We start from the raw sequence: 15,457 nt of genomic DNA, 5'->3' as shown, positions 1-15,457 counted from the left end.
ATTGCTGCGGCTTGGCCAAGACGGTCTTGGTTCCCAGAACTACTATTCCTGTGTTGTGCGAAGCTCCTTTGTCTGCCTCTAAGAGAGGATCTACTGTCTAAATTCAAATGATGAAAACTGCATCAAGGCCTGGAGAAACTCCATCTGCACGATTGGTTGTTGTCAGGAATTCCCTCAGAAAGGGAGGCTTTTCTAAGGGAGCAACCAAGCGTATCTCAGGATCAGTCGCATAATCTACAGGAGCAGTTTTTGACTCCAAATGATCTTCTGTACTTGGTGTCTATCGAAGCAGATTAATCCACTCTCTGTCACAGTTAGCGGATTTCTTCCTTTACCTTTTTGAGGAGAAAGGTTATTCTCCTTCTACTATAAAGGGATATAAATCTGCCATAGCCAGAACAATATCACTTTCAGGAAGCTCTGATTTTGGGGATAATGAATTTTTTGTCATTATTGATAATAAAAACTTTTGCCTTAGTAGACCTCGTCAAAGGCGTTTGGTTCCTTCTTGGGACTTAGTATTAGTTTTGAAGGTTCTTTAGTTTCTTCCTTTTGAATCTTTAGATTCAGTCTCCTTTTTATCTTATAATTGTTGTTTTCAGATAGCTTTGGCTACTGGTCGCAGAAGGAGTGAGATTCATGCCTAGTCAATTTATGAGTCTTGTCTCCGCTTTGCGGCTGATAAGTCTTTAGTTACTCTTCTCACTGATCCATATTTTACCTGATAAAGGTTCTGGTTTCGCTTGTTTACCTAGCTTCTTCAGGAAATTCAGATCTGCTGGTTCTTCTAGGTTATTTATTCCTATTGAAAAAGGAATTTCTGACATATCTGCTCAAACCATTTCTACCTGGATTTGCAATACTGTCATTTTGGCCTATAAGTCTGCTTCTTCTGAAGTTTTAGTTAAATATCAAGTTCAAGCACATAAAGTAAGAGCCTTAGCCTCTATTTGGAACATTTTTAATTCCTCCTCTATGTCGGAAATCATATCAGCTGGTTTTTGGAGGTCTGATAGTGCCTTTTATAACCATTATTTACGGTCCATGCCTCTTCATTGTGACAACCTCTATACTTAAGGGCATTTAGTTGCTGCTCAACAGGTTGTTTTTCCTCCTCCTAGTGATGGGGATTCAGCGCTTCGTTAAATTCTGTTATCTAAATTTATGAGGGTGAGGTATTGAATGTAATACAAATTAAATTTTTCGAATTAAAATTTAGTTTTGTAAATTAAATACTAACCTTCATAAATCAGAGGTCCGCCCCCTCCCCTTCATCCCCCTTTAGTGCCTAGCATTTTACGGAATAAATTATGAAGTTTTAGGACACACAGGTGTCAGGTGAGAGAGGTTGTCACGGGGTCATGGTTCTTTTTCTGGATGGTTTCCGGTTGAATAATGCAGCGGGTGGACTGATATCTTAATTTATGAAGGTGAGTATTTAATTTACAAAACTAAATTTTAATTCTAAAAATCTAATTTTAAATTTTCATTTTTCATATAGATGGAATACAACGTATAGATAATGAAAAATAGGTCACGGGAGATTAAGACTTGGTCAAGTATGGTTCAGACTAGGTGGTGTATGGTTCAGGCTTGGTCGAGTTTGCTTCAGACTAAGTCAATCATGGTTCCGACTAGGTCAAGCATGGTTCAAACGCGTTTAAAATGGTAAAGAACAAGTTCACACTATTAAGTATTGTTCAGACTACAGTCGAGTATGATCAGGTAAATTTCAGATCAATTCAGACTGGTCGAGTAAAGCTCAGTACAGTCGAGTACATGCAGATATATGCCATTTCAGACTTTTACTAGTTTGTAGTGTATTCTACTGTTATTTACATTACAAATGCACCTCATATAAACATATTCGTTGAATGTTTGAATATCGTCAAATGAACAGACACGAATATAGATGACGGGAACCACCATTCATCTCTGTTTTTAAAAAGTATATTTGTTAGTTTGAGTGTCATTTTGTTAAACGTCTCTATCTTTACGATATCCAATTTAAATCTTTTCACAAATCAAAAAAAAAATATTATAGAAAATAATAAATTCAATACATATTTATGTTGGCACTTTATCAAATCTAAAATAATTATCTTGATACACATCACTTAATAACTATCACAATTTATAAACACTCACTGAATCAAGAAAGGGGAAATATATAGATATAATGACTTGTACATTTACAAATAATTCACAGGAAATAAGTAGCTAAAGGATGGCAGGTATTTATCTATTATATGTGTTTTTGTTTGATTCATGTTCAGATCTTAAAACATTCTTTTTCAATTACTTTTTGAACTGGAGTTCTGAAAAAAAGCCTTTCGTTAATGACTTGTGGATGTACGGCAGGTGGACGGCTAAGATGAAAGTTTGGATTTCTTTTATCTTTGGTAAACGGTGAAAAGAAGTTTGTGGTATTTTTTTTATTTTTTTTTATATTAAACAGTTTTCTGAATGCTATACATTTAAAAATAAATATAAGGTGATCTCCTTAAGTTAGATAAAAAACATATTTAATAATTATGAAGGGATAGGCTTCATAACATTCCATTTGTAGATATAGTTGTTGACCTTGGTAGATAAGTTCCAAATCTACATTAGTGTGTAACAAATGAAAAAAGTTCATTTGGAACTATCTATTATATTTTATTATAATTTGAAAAAAAAATATTAATTGTGTAATATCATTTGTAATTTAAGTGGTTATGTCATATCTTATTTCAGAGTATTATGTTTACTTTGTTAGTTTTTCAATTCCTGTTCAAAGGAAAAATAAATTAATCAGAGCTGTTTTTAGCTTAAATATTGTGTCCATTCTTGCTCAACTGTCTAATGTTCGACCTCTGCAACCTCTCGTTTTATGATATTTTAATGTTGAAAATTCAATAAAAACATCAATATAAAAGTTCAACATTGTTTAATTAAATTCTTCTCTCCGCTTTTTCGCATTAATGTTTTCCGGTAATTGTTTTTCGTTTTTTTCAAGACCGACTATGTGTTAATATACAAAAGGGCATCGAATGATATTTCCGCAAAATTTGTTGTGAACCTGGACTCTGTTCACAAACCAACTTACCACTAAGATTGATCGTAGGTATACTGATTTGTTCATGACCTACGACCAGTCTTAGTCGTAAGTTGTTTTTATAAAAACGACTCCAAATTACCAAAATAACATTGTCAGAAAATAAATATCTGTATCGTTTAAAAAAGAATCTTTTTTCGATCTAGCGAAAAGTCACAGATACCTAACGAACATTAGACCTTTTTCATGTTACCGTTTTTTGACCCCCGGTTCTTCAATAAAAAAAAAAAATTACAACATGAGATGAGAGTAGAATAATTTAAGTCAATTTTGAACAAATGTAAAAAGTTTGTGCTGGAAAACGACCACAGTTGTTGTAAAGGACATATTGGTGCATCGTTTATGGACATTCCAGAATGATTTATGTTAAAAAATCTGAAGTTACGGTAAGAAATCGGAATTTGTGGAATTGACAAAATGAAAATAGTGGATAGACCAATTAAAGTTATCATTGGACCAATTTATAGAGATTGTGACGGGCAACGACTATATAAGTGTTGTAGAGGAGACATTGGTGCATTGTTTAAGAAAATAACTAGAGTGGTTTATGTTAAAAATTCGACTTATTTTCACAAACAATGTGCAAATGTTTTCCCTACAACACCTACACAGTCGTTGCCCATAAAAATCTCTATAAATGGGTGCAAAATTAAATTAAATGGTTCTATCACATCCCTTATCTCATTTTACCATTTTCTGTGTTTTTAATTCAAGAACCAGGGGTCAAAAAGTAGTAATATGAAAAAGGTCTATTATAAGTTAGGTCCCTGTAAGTGTTCGCTTGATTGAAAAAAAAGTGATTGTTTTAGGTGAATTTGGTAGTTTTAGTTACGTTACACCTCCTATTTGCTGACTAATTGTTCGTTACTTGAGTCAAGTTTTATATCAGTTGAAAATTTATGATATCATGCTCCTCAGGGGCGTTAACAAAACGAAATCAATATAGGTTTTCATATAACTAAAAAAAATCGTGGCCTTGTTCATTAAAGCCCTTTCAAAGTATGAAAAAGATGATGTTACATATTGTTGGTTCTATAATTAGCACCTATCAGATTATTTAAAACACGATTTACTCGGGTTACATTTAATAACGTAGCGGCTACATAGGGCTAAAGAGATTTTTGACTATTGAACGTGTAGTTAGCCTAGTTGCTACATAGATATTGGTAGCAGCTAGACAAGCTACTCGTTCATTAGACACAAATCTACGTAGCACTTCATAGCCGCTACGATATAAAACGTTAACCTAATTAAAGTCTTATTTGATGAAAAATATCACAGGAAAATGGCCCTGCCCCTTTAATTTTATTTTAATTTTGTATTTTTTTCTGAAGTCTAAATCGTAAATGGATAAGCATGATGATGAGAGCTCTGTTGTGTTTGTTATTGCTATTTTACAGCAAAAAAGATTAAACCGTTTGCACACGTATTACGATTGGTTTGGATTTATAATACGCGGAAGATATGTTATAACAGCTATTTTTTTCGATTTTATCGCGTGTTAATTAAAGTAGAGTTTGAAGATTAAAAATGACACTTGGCAACTTTTATGGACACCCTCCGAATACTATTCAGACTTGTTAAAATTTGTTAAAAAGTACAAGTTCAGATTATTAAATATGGTTCAGACTTCCGTCGAGTATGATCCAGTAAATATCAGATCAATTCAGAATGGTCGAGTAAAAATCAGTACAGTCTAGTTCATGCAAATATAGGCCATTTCAGACTTTTACTTGTTTGTAGTGTATACTTCTGTTATTTAACAAGCAAATGCACCTGATATCAACATATTTGTTGATGTTTTGATATTGTTACATGAACAGACACGAAGGTAAATCGCAGAAACACACCATTCATCCATGTTTTAAAAGTGTATTTGTTACTTTTAGTCTAATATTGTTATACGTCTCTATCTCTACGATATGCTATTTAAATCTTTTCACAAATCGATTTTTTTATTATAGAAAATAATAAATTCAATACATATTTATGTTGGCACTTTATCAAATTTAAAATAATTATCTTAATACACATGACTTAATAACCATGATAACTATCACCATTTATAAACACTCACTGAATCACAAAGGGGAAATATATAGATATAATGACTAGTACATTTACAAATATTTTACAGGGAATAAGTAGCTAGGATGGCAGGTATTTATCCATATGTGTTTTGTTCGGGTCATGTTTAAATCTAAAAACATTCTTTTTCAATTACTTTTTGAACTGGATTTTAAACAAAAAAATCATTCATAATTGACTTGTGGATGTACGGCGGCTGGGCGGCCTGTTTAAATTAGTCTTTGGTAAATTGTGTAAGAACTTTATGATATATTGTTTGTTATTCTATATTAACCAATTATCTCATTGCTTTAAAGTTAAGTTTTTTTTATGAATTGAACTCTTTTAATAAGATATATAATTTATCTATTTCACAATTATTAAAGGAAATAGTTCATAACATTCCATTTGGTAGATATAGTTGTTAACATTCGTAGATAAATTCGAGATCTATATTTGTTTAAAACAAATGAACAAAAATGATTTGGAAATATTACTATATTTGATTTCAATTTGACAAAAAATATACATTGTGTTATATCATATGTAAATTTTGTGGTTAAATTCAGACTTATTTCAGAAAACTATGTTTACTTTGTTGGCTTATCAATTTCTGATCAAGGGGAAATAACACAATCAGAGCTGTTTTGAGCTTTTAAGTGTTGTGTCCATACTTGCTCAGCTATTCAAGGTTCGACCTCTGTAATCTCGTGTTTTATTAAATTTTCCGGTAGTTGTTTTGCGTTAGTCAGGTTGGGAACAAACCCTCTATATGGTTATTATATAAAAAGAAGATATGGTATGATTGTCAATGAGACAACTATCCACAAAAGACCAAAATGACACAAACATTAACAACTGTAGGTCACCGTACGGTCTTCAACAATGAGCAAAGCCCATACCGCATAGTCAGCTATAAAAGGCCCCGTTAAGACAATGTAAAACAATTCAAACGAGATAACTAACATTTATGTAAAAAATGAACGAAAAACATATTTGTAACACATAAACAAACGACAAGGTATAGAGGGATATTCCTTCTATAGAGGGATAAAATTATCCCTCTACATAGGGGTATTTTTGGTAAGACTGGATTTAAATCAAAATAGGGCAGACTGGCATTTTCTACATATTATGGCAGTAACCTGATGCACCAGTTGATGTACTAAATTTAATATGCAAATGCCCAGTTTGCTGCTTATCTGACTAAATATAAAATATATTGTTCACCATGATTGAAAGCTGTGGTGATCAGGTAAATTCTACTCACTTATGCCTCACTGAACAGTATTTCTATTGTAAGAGTCAACTATTCCTTTTGTTGTTATAATCAGGTGTTCAAATAGGAATGCAATAGATTGCAAGCTTTGTCAATTTAGCAGAAAACTGGTTATTCCATTTTTTTTCAGTAAAGTGCAAATGCTGATGCATAAAATGGTAGAGATTATAGCCAATATAACTAGAAAATGCCATTCTGCCCTAATTTGCTTTAAATCCTGTGAAAACAACAATACTCCTCTATAGAGGGATAATTTAAACAGGTATAATCACCATACAGGGGGTTTGTTCCCAACCTTTGTGTTTCAAGACCAACTTTGTGTAATATACGAAAGGGCATCAAATGATTTCCCGCAAAATTTGTTGTGGACCTGAAGTCGGTTTCACAAAACAACTTGGGACTCAGATTGATCGTAAGTATACTGATTTGTTCAAGACTAACAATCAGTCTCAGTCTTAAGTTGTTTTTTAAATAAAACCTTCTCCAGTTTTCCAAAAGAATATTGACAGAAATTAATATCTGTATCTTTTAAAGATGAATCTTTGCTATTTCTTTTCGAACAAACAAAATGTATTTTAAGGGGAATCGCACTTGATCAAGAAGGCAGATTTTTTCATCTGATAAGGAATCCGACACATGAAAATTAATCAATAATGAGCCGACTCATCTTCGTCGTTTTAATGTCTCACTTAACTATTCATACATTTTTATTTACATATGTTTTAATAGAAATTTAACAGTATTCTAAAGTTTCTCTCAAGTATTAATTTAGAACATCAGCTATGAGCTAGGCCCATAATACGATACACAAGCTTACCTTTAAATTCAATATCAGGATGACAACCTTTATCCTAAAAGTTGCCAGAATTGGCGGTTTCTTAAGGAAATTTTCATATTCTTTCTTGTATCGTCAATAGCTTCATTGTAATTTGCTATAAACTTTGGCAATATCCTCAGTAATAAATCAATTCAATCGAAAATTGCTTGTCTCTAATTAAAGAATCAGTCTATATAATATATATACGGTGAACGAGTAAAGAAAAGTCGCTTATTTAAGGAGTTTAATCGTCATTCGGACTATACGGCTATAAATCACAGTAGTGGTAGATCAAATATAAAACTTAACATTTTGACGTGTGGTCAAAAATTCGAACGGTGCATTTTTTGTAAAATGGCCTTTGAAGTACGTAACATAATTTAAACGAAAAATCAACTTAGAAAAATTTTAAGGTCTACATTGTAAAATAACGTCCGTGCATTGATTTCTGTTATAACAACATTGTTGCTACACCTTATTAACGATTTAAAGTTTAGCAAAATTAATCCATTATTAAAGAGTTTATGTAAAAAAATGACACTACGAATATTTTGCATTGAATAGATAAAATTGAGAATGGAAATGAGGAATGTGTCAAAGAGACAACAACACGACCAAATATAAAAACAACAGCAAAAGGTCATCAACAGGTCTTCAATGTAGCGATAAATTCCCGCACCCGGAGGCGTCCTTCAGCTGGCCCCTAAACAAATATATACTAGTTGAGTGATAATGAACGCCATACTAATTTCCAAGTTGTACACAAGAAACTAAAATTAAAATAATACAAGACTAACAAGTGCCAGAGGCTCCTGACTTGGGACAGGCGCAAAAATGCGGCGGGGTTAAACATGTTTGTGAGATCTCAACCCTCCCCCTATACCTCCAACCAATGTAGAAAAGTAAACGCATAACAATTCGCACATTAAAATTCAGTTCAAGAGAAGTCCGAGTCTGATGTCAGAAGATGTAACCAAAGAAAATAAACAAAATGACAATAATACATAAATAACAACAGACTACTAGCAGTTAACTGACATGCCAGCTCCAGACTTCAATTAAACTGACTGAAAGATTATGAATTCATCATATGAATATCAGGCACAATACTTCCCGTTAGGGGTTTAGTATCATACCATCATAACATATATAAGAAGAACATAACCCGTGTCATGCCAACAACTGTTTTTTAGAATAAATGTGTTTAGTTCCGATGCAAAGACCTTATCAGTGACTCAATATTGACGCCAAAATATGCAATCTTTAATGACTTGACAACAGTATCGTAATTATATCCCTTCTTAACAAGTATATTCAAAGATTTGTAAGTTTATGGGGTGAATACTGACACCTTTGTGATTTATAAAGAGTACGTTTCAAATCAATTTCATCATATTTAACGTAAAATGTACATTAATTAACATTTATATGGTATTTTAATACCTTTATGAATCAATTTTTTTAAATTTATTTATCCCAGAAGCACTTATTAATAAATTCAAGTCAAACACAAGTCCATACTCTCATATTACGGAGCTATTCGAAGCACATATAAAGCCTCTTATAAATACATATAAGCAATGAGGGCTGTATCACTAAAATTCAAATACTGGGATGTGTTCCTTGAAGCAGGAGACATTCTACTGTCAAATGATGCGCATTGACAAGAGGAAACAAGAACAACAGCAATTTAAAGAGACGAAGAACATGTTATTGCTATTGTGTATTGTGAACCATCTGAACTATCTATGACTGATCCCTTTGATGTTGATTTCATTCTCAATGTCTTATCTTCTAGAAAAAGCATGCTAGAAGAGATATTCGAGATTTTTTGCTCAAAGCTGTAGCGGAAGGATTGAACATGTCTAAACATTGTATCACTAGTTCACTTTCTGTAGGTCCTTCAAGGGGTTTATAGTCCAATATCAAAGTCAAAACTAAAAACGTTGAAACATGACCACAAAAACGAAATTTCAAAGATAAATCGGTGGAAATACTTTTAGGTCACATACATCCATAACTTGTATTTAGATGTGCACTGAATGTGGCAAAATACATAGATGATGTACCATAGAACATGTTAACAGGATGACGGCACCATGAGAAAATCATGTAAGTCTTATTTGTTGAAGTAATTAGAATCTGAAGATCCTTGAGCCCTTTTTGTACCTTCCTTTTTACCATCACTTCCAACTTACAGTTGGTAAGGCATTGGTTCAATGTATTGATGTTTAGAAAGGTAACCTAAAACATTCGGTGACATTGCAGCTGACTATTAAAAAATATGTCCCAACGAGTTTTTATAGCAAAAACAGTAGCAGATGTGTTTGACCGCTACGTCATGAACAACTGTATAAAGTCTGTCGAAAGGGAACGCCACTCAAAGACTATAGCTTCCATCAAAGTGTATCAGATTATTCCTGACTACAAACTTTCACAAATCCCCAATCATTCCATCTGATGTGAGCTTAACATAACCAGTAGTTTGAAAATTCCGAAATTGTCGAATTATACCAGCACTGTTAATGGCTGTCGTAATTTGTTAAGCACTCAAGAGGAGTTCAATACTCGATGTCTTTATCTTTGACACCAAGTTCAGAGAAATGTGAAATAGTGGAAGGACAATCATACGGACCTTAAATACAGATATGAGTGTTGTGTGCGTTCACTACCATAAAAATATGACACATACGAGGGAGTTGTGGGTGCATGTGAGGAACATTAGCAGTGTGAAAGATAGGCGAAGACTTTCCCCATTCACTAACTATGCGTCTGTCTTTCCCCAACAATTTGTAAATTATTGCCTGTTGTACATACACTAACCGGATGCGATATAACTGTCTCTGTTTGGAGTAGGCAAAAGAACTGTCTACAAGACTTTGAAGGAAACACACGACTATTTCGTTTTTTTTTAGTGTTTCGGTAATATTCACAAAGATGAAGCCCTAGCTTGGGCATTGAAGTTAATTTCAAAGCTTTATGATCAGAAATATCTCTTTAAAACCATTCCATCATAATAAGTATGCAATGCACTTCAAGCGTGCCACCAGTAAAGATGCAAGTTTAGTCAGGTTACCTCCCTGTGAGGCAGCACTGAAACAGCATGTTTTACGTACTGTGTTTCAAAATAAAAATTTGGAGCGAATTACACATTGCTAATCCCCTTATTTCGTCAATTTTACAATACGGTTGGAGAGATTAAAATGATTCATTACACCCCGTGTATTTAAATGGGCATATGTCACCAGAATTCTTGCAGGATCTTGTGCTTTAATTGAAGGGAAATGTCCATGTAAAAAAGTCATGTGTTTATTCACAACAAAACCCTACATGTCCAGAGATTTACTCCTGTAAAGGGTCAGAATTATATAGAAATTGCAAATCATATCCCGTGACAGATGAACCAGAAGATACTCCTGGCATAATTCTGTTGTGAGGATCTATTTGGTTGGAATTTTGAATTATAACTGTTTTCGTGGAATTGGGTGCTTTAAAGTTTTCATGAATTACATGAATAAGCTTATGCAAAATACGCCTCCAGGATAGCAGGCTTCAGTTAAAATAATAATATTTATCATTTATTGATAATGTTGAATATCATAGGCAGATAAGGTAACTATTATTATTAGAATATTTGCATAATAGATCAAGTGATTGAAAAAAAACAATTTCCTGAATAAATCTATTTCCTTATTCATTTTTTTTTTCATTTTCGAGATAATTCATTGTTTAATGATTTAAAAACAATTTCTGTTTCTGAAATTTTACCTCAATTATATCTTCAAATTTCAAATTTATTGATGAAGAACAAAAAAATAAAAATAAAATTTGATCTGTTACCCATTTCTTGTTGTCGACATCGTTATTTCAAAAGTACTAATTTTCCCGAATCCAATGATGTATAATAAGGCCATATAGTATGTTTGACGATTAAATCTAACAAATATTGGGTCTGGTCACCGTGCTAATATATTTCATTACTTTTATCAGTATCAATATAAAACCAATTACAAAGAATTACAAACCTGCGTTGCATGATCTGTATATTGAGGACATGATGTCTATACCTCCAGATTGCATATGTGTTAGTTCCGTATTAATATAAGACGACAGTCAACATTATAACTGGTGACTTTAACATTGTCAATAACACTTTTCTCTGAAATGTGCTCTCCCAAATCCCCAAATATAGGGAGCCTAAATCAAACTGGAAATTAATACAACTTCAAAATACTAATGGAATCATTCGAGGATTATGCAAGGCAATTGGTTAAGCGTCGTAAAGAAGATGTAGTTATTCTTTGCGCGTGAACAAAGGCTATGAGGTCGTTGATGCAAATCAGAATTAATGAAACTGAATGGGTCTATCAATACCGGCTATAAATATAGGTGTCATACCACCATTGATTTCCCCTGTTAGTCTTTGTTTAATTGTATAGTATTTACCTTTATTTTTAACAAAAGAAATACTTTGCATGAATAAAGTTTATTCCTTTCCAGTGCTTCAATGAAAATTTCACACTAAATGTCATTGCATATAAGAAAGTAACCATCACCGGAGGTAAACAACCTAATTTTTACACTGTTATTTACTGGTTACCTGCTTTGGTAACTATTAAACCTTAACTTTCCATAATATTTTATAAGACCATCAAATAAAAAAAGAATGATGCTTTCAGACACCCAACATACATGTTTATGCCTCAGAAAAATTAAAGCGCATTGAATTGCAGGGTTAATTTTCTACAACTGTCAAATTCGAAGGAATATTATTTAGGCCTATTTTCGTATACAACTGGATGTGATGTACCATGATTTGGTGGTATTACACCTATATACTACACTAAACTTTGAAGACCAAAATGTTGCAAACACAGTCCCCCCTCCATGACAAATATGTTGTTGCTATCGCAGTTAAAGCTGTTTAAATCCTTTCCTTTTATACACTGTAAAACACTGTGTTTTATAAAAACGAATGACATATTTAGATACAAGATTTTTGTATTTAGGGTTGTGATACATTGTACTCTAAAACATCTTTTTTCTGAATCTGACATTTTTCACAAACTTGATCTTTTTATTGCCAACATTTATAACATTAAAATTATGAGGTCTTTTTTGTTAGGCGTCATGATGTAAAAACGATCAAAGAATTTCATTGTTTTAAAACTAATGTAGGACAATGGTATTGATAGATTTAACACCATTCAAGACTTTGTTTCCCACGTAATGTATATTTGAAACAATTACCAAGATCCGGGTCGATTCCGATACTTATACCAACAGTCAATGTCATATAAAGTTTCCAGTTGCATGCATGTATGTTTAAACTGAGTTTTATAGTTCGTTCTTATGTTGTTCTGTTTTACCACTGTCCCAGGTTAGGGGAGGATTGGGATCCCGCTAATGTTTAACCCCGCCATATTCTGTATGCAAGTGACTGTCCCTAGTCAGGAGCCTGTAATTCTGTAGTTGTAGGTTTTTTATGTGTTACATATTTGTTTTTTTGTTAATTTTTGTACATACATTAGGCCGTTATTTTTCTCGTTTTAATTTCATTTTAGTTTCGGGACCTTCTATAGTTGACTCTGCAGTATGGGCTTTGATAATTAATGACGGCCGTACGGTGACCTATAATTGTTAATTTCTGTGTCATGTGGTCTCTTGTGGAGCGTTGTCTCATTGTCAATCATACCACATCTTTTTTAAATATCTGTTTGTCCCTCCTTTCAAATGATAACCACCATTGCTTTCGGTTAAAAGAAACATTTCACACACTGTGTCGGTACAAATTTGATATAGGCATTTTCCTACCTATTTTAAGGATATTACTACCAAAATGTTAACCTTTCTTAACAACAGTAGTACAACCGGGACTGGTTCAAACAGAAATATTTTTTAAATCAGGCACCTTTTAATCATCATGACTTTATCAGATGACAATATAAATATTCAAACAATAAAGCGTAAGTGTTTCCATGGAAACCAACCATGCTACTCTTCTTTTCAACATATTACTTTATTTGTTCGAGGATAACTTCATACACGCACTTCTTGAGAAAGAACGCAAATTGGAAGTATTTTTCATGGGGAAAAAAGGACTTACTTTAAAACTAACATTTTGAAAGCGCAGGTTTTTGCGAGAAGAAATTAATATACCAATCCAAAATGCACAATATCAAAGAGGACATAAGCTTAAAAATTTGTCATTTCAACAATTATAAAAAGAAGTAATGTCTATATGATGTTTGATTTTAATTTGCAAATGTGCTTATCTTGACAAAAATCGAGACTATATTCATTACGTTCGGAAGTATTTTGAAGCGTCAAATTTGCATTAACTTTCCTTAGAAAGACTTTTTGAATTTTACTGATAGTTATTGATTTTGTTCCGATTAATATTTTTTTTGCTTCCGCCTAGTATAATTTTTCTTCTTGCGTAGTATTATTGTTCATAAAATGTCGCTTAGATATTTGGAATATGATATCGTATAGTTTATGCGCTTTAAAATTTGACAACTGCTAAATCGAACACTTTACTTTGTAAGAGTTATCTCCCCAAACACTTTTTATCTCGTGACCACTACTCCTTCACAACCGTAAAAGATTTCGACAAATCTATTATACCAAATTGATCGTTACATTTTCAGGAAAGGAATATCTATTTAGACAGAAGCTGTCCGAAGACTCCATATGAGAGTTTTGTCCCCTTATGCCTTTGATATAGTAATATGCATTTCGGACTGGTAAACCCTAAGTGATATAGACCTAGGTTCTTTTGATTTAAGGTCCTTGGTCCAAAAACTGAAAATAAGGTCAATTATTATAAATGCTTTTTTATTTCGACTTATTTGTAAAACTATATAATATATCGACAAATTAGTTTTACTAAATTCTGAGTTGCGACATGTCATAACTTTGAAAAGGTGCGTAGACAATAAATGAGAGTTTTCGCCCCTCTTACATTTAGAATTATGCTTAAAGTAATATACCTCATTAACAATACATATAAAGGATCTATGGTACTTTGTTTTAAGGTCCTTGGTTAATGATCTTGCAATTGAGGTCAATGTCATAGATTATTAGGAGGTTCTTGATTTGAAGTTTCCTCTCAATTCATATTTTTACACTGATTTGGACTGATTCTTAATATTTTAATATACAAAAAGATCTTTACTGTTGGAAAAAAACTTCAATTGTGCTCTAAACAATTGGCTTTTAATAAAAGAAAAAAAATTGAAGAGCTGATGATTATATAGTTATCAAAAGTACCAAGATTAACGTTTTTCATTTTCGTGTATCAAGCTTTAAGCATTGTTTGGAAAGAGTCGAGACAAAACTAAACAATATACAGTTAATTGAAGGTCGTTTAGAAACGAAGGACAAAAAGCAAAAAAAACTGATAACTAAATGCACCAATGGAAAAAAAAATAACCAAGTTTTGGAAAAAAAATGCATAACTCTTATCTGACATCAAAAATTGAATCATAACCATTAAAAAGAGAGCAAATTAAATCGGCAAATGTATGGAGTCGGCAAAAGCAGACCTAATTCTGTTCAAGACAAACTAATAGACATAGAAAAAAGAGACCCTAAAACAAACCCTTCTGCTCTTCGCGTTGGAAGAAAGGTCTGAACATGTTGAAACAAATAATAAAAATACAGGGGTGCAACAAGGACAAAGGATATGAAGATTTTGCCGGTACAAATAAGTGAAAACTGTGTCATCACAGTACTAAATCTTTGTGAAAAAGTTTCGCAACATTGAAAACGCTAGAAAAAAAAATGATATTGAAAAAGCATATCGATTAGGAAAACCAAATACTGGCACGTAAAAGCATATAATTATCGTGTGTTAAGTCAGGGATATGTCTGATAGGAAGTAGGTCTGCATGCAGTGCATCGAATCGCCTCAATATTCAAAGGTGGTGCATGAAAAACGGAAAAAGCTTTTTCCTTAAATGATCCATCAGCGGAAAATCAAAAGAAAGCTGATATTATCGGGGATAATTAGTTATCAAAGGTACCAGGATTATAATTTAGTACGCCAGACGCGCGTCTACATAAGACTCATCAGTGACGCTCATTTCAAAATATTTATAAAGCAAAAAAAGTACAAAGTTAAAAAGAGCGTTGAGGATCCAAAATTCCAAAATGTTGTGCCAAATACGCCTGGGATAAGAAAATCCTTAGTTTT

At 32.7% G+C, this 15,457-nt stretch overlaps 1 protein-coding gene across 1 annotated transcript in view; it reads left to right on the top strand.

The window, feature by feature from the left end:
* Positions 1-2,155: 2,155 nt before the first annotated feature.
* LOC134697690 (uncharacterized) overlaps positions 2,156-15,457 on the top strand; it is a 76,408-nt gene continuing 63,106 nt past the window's right edge. The window contains exon 1 of the mRNA XM_063559974.1: positions 2,156-2,234. The gene's annotated coding sequence lies outside the window, so the exon portion shown is untranslated. The remainder of the gene's footprint in view (positions 2,235-15,457) is intronic.

This window comes from Mytilus trossulus, chromosome 14 (genome assembly GCF_036588685.1).
Source record: "Mytilus trossulus isolate FHL-02 chromosome 14, PNRI_Mtr1.1.1.hap1, whole genome shotgun sequence".
Lineage (NCBI taxonomy): Eukaryota > Metazoa > Mollusca > Bivalvia > Mytilida > Mytilidae > Mytilus > Mytilus trossulus.
Note: the sequence above shows the minus strand (reverse complement) of the source record. Positions and strands in the feature narration are given on the sequence as shown.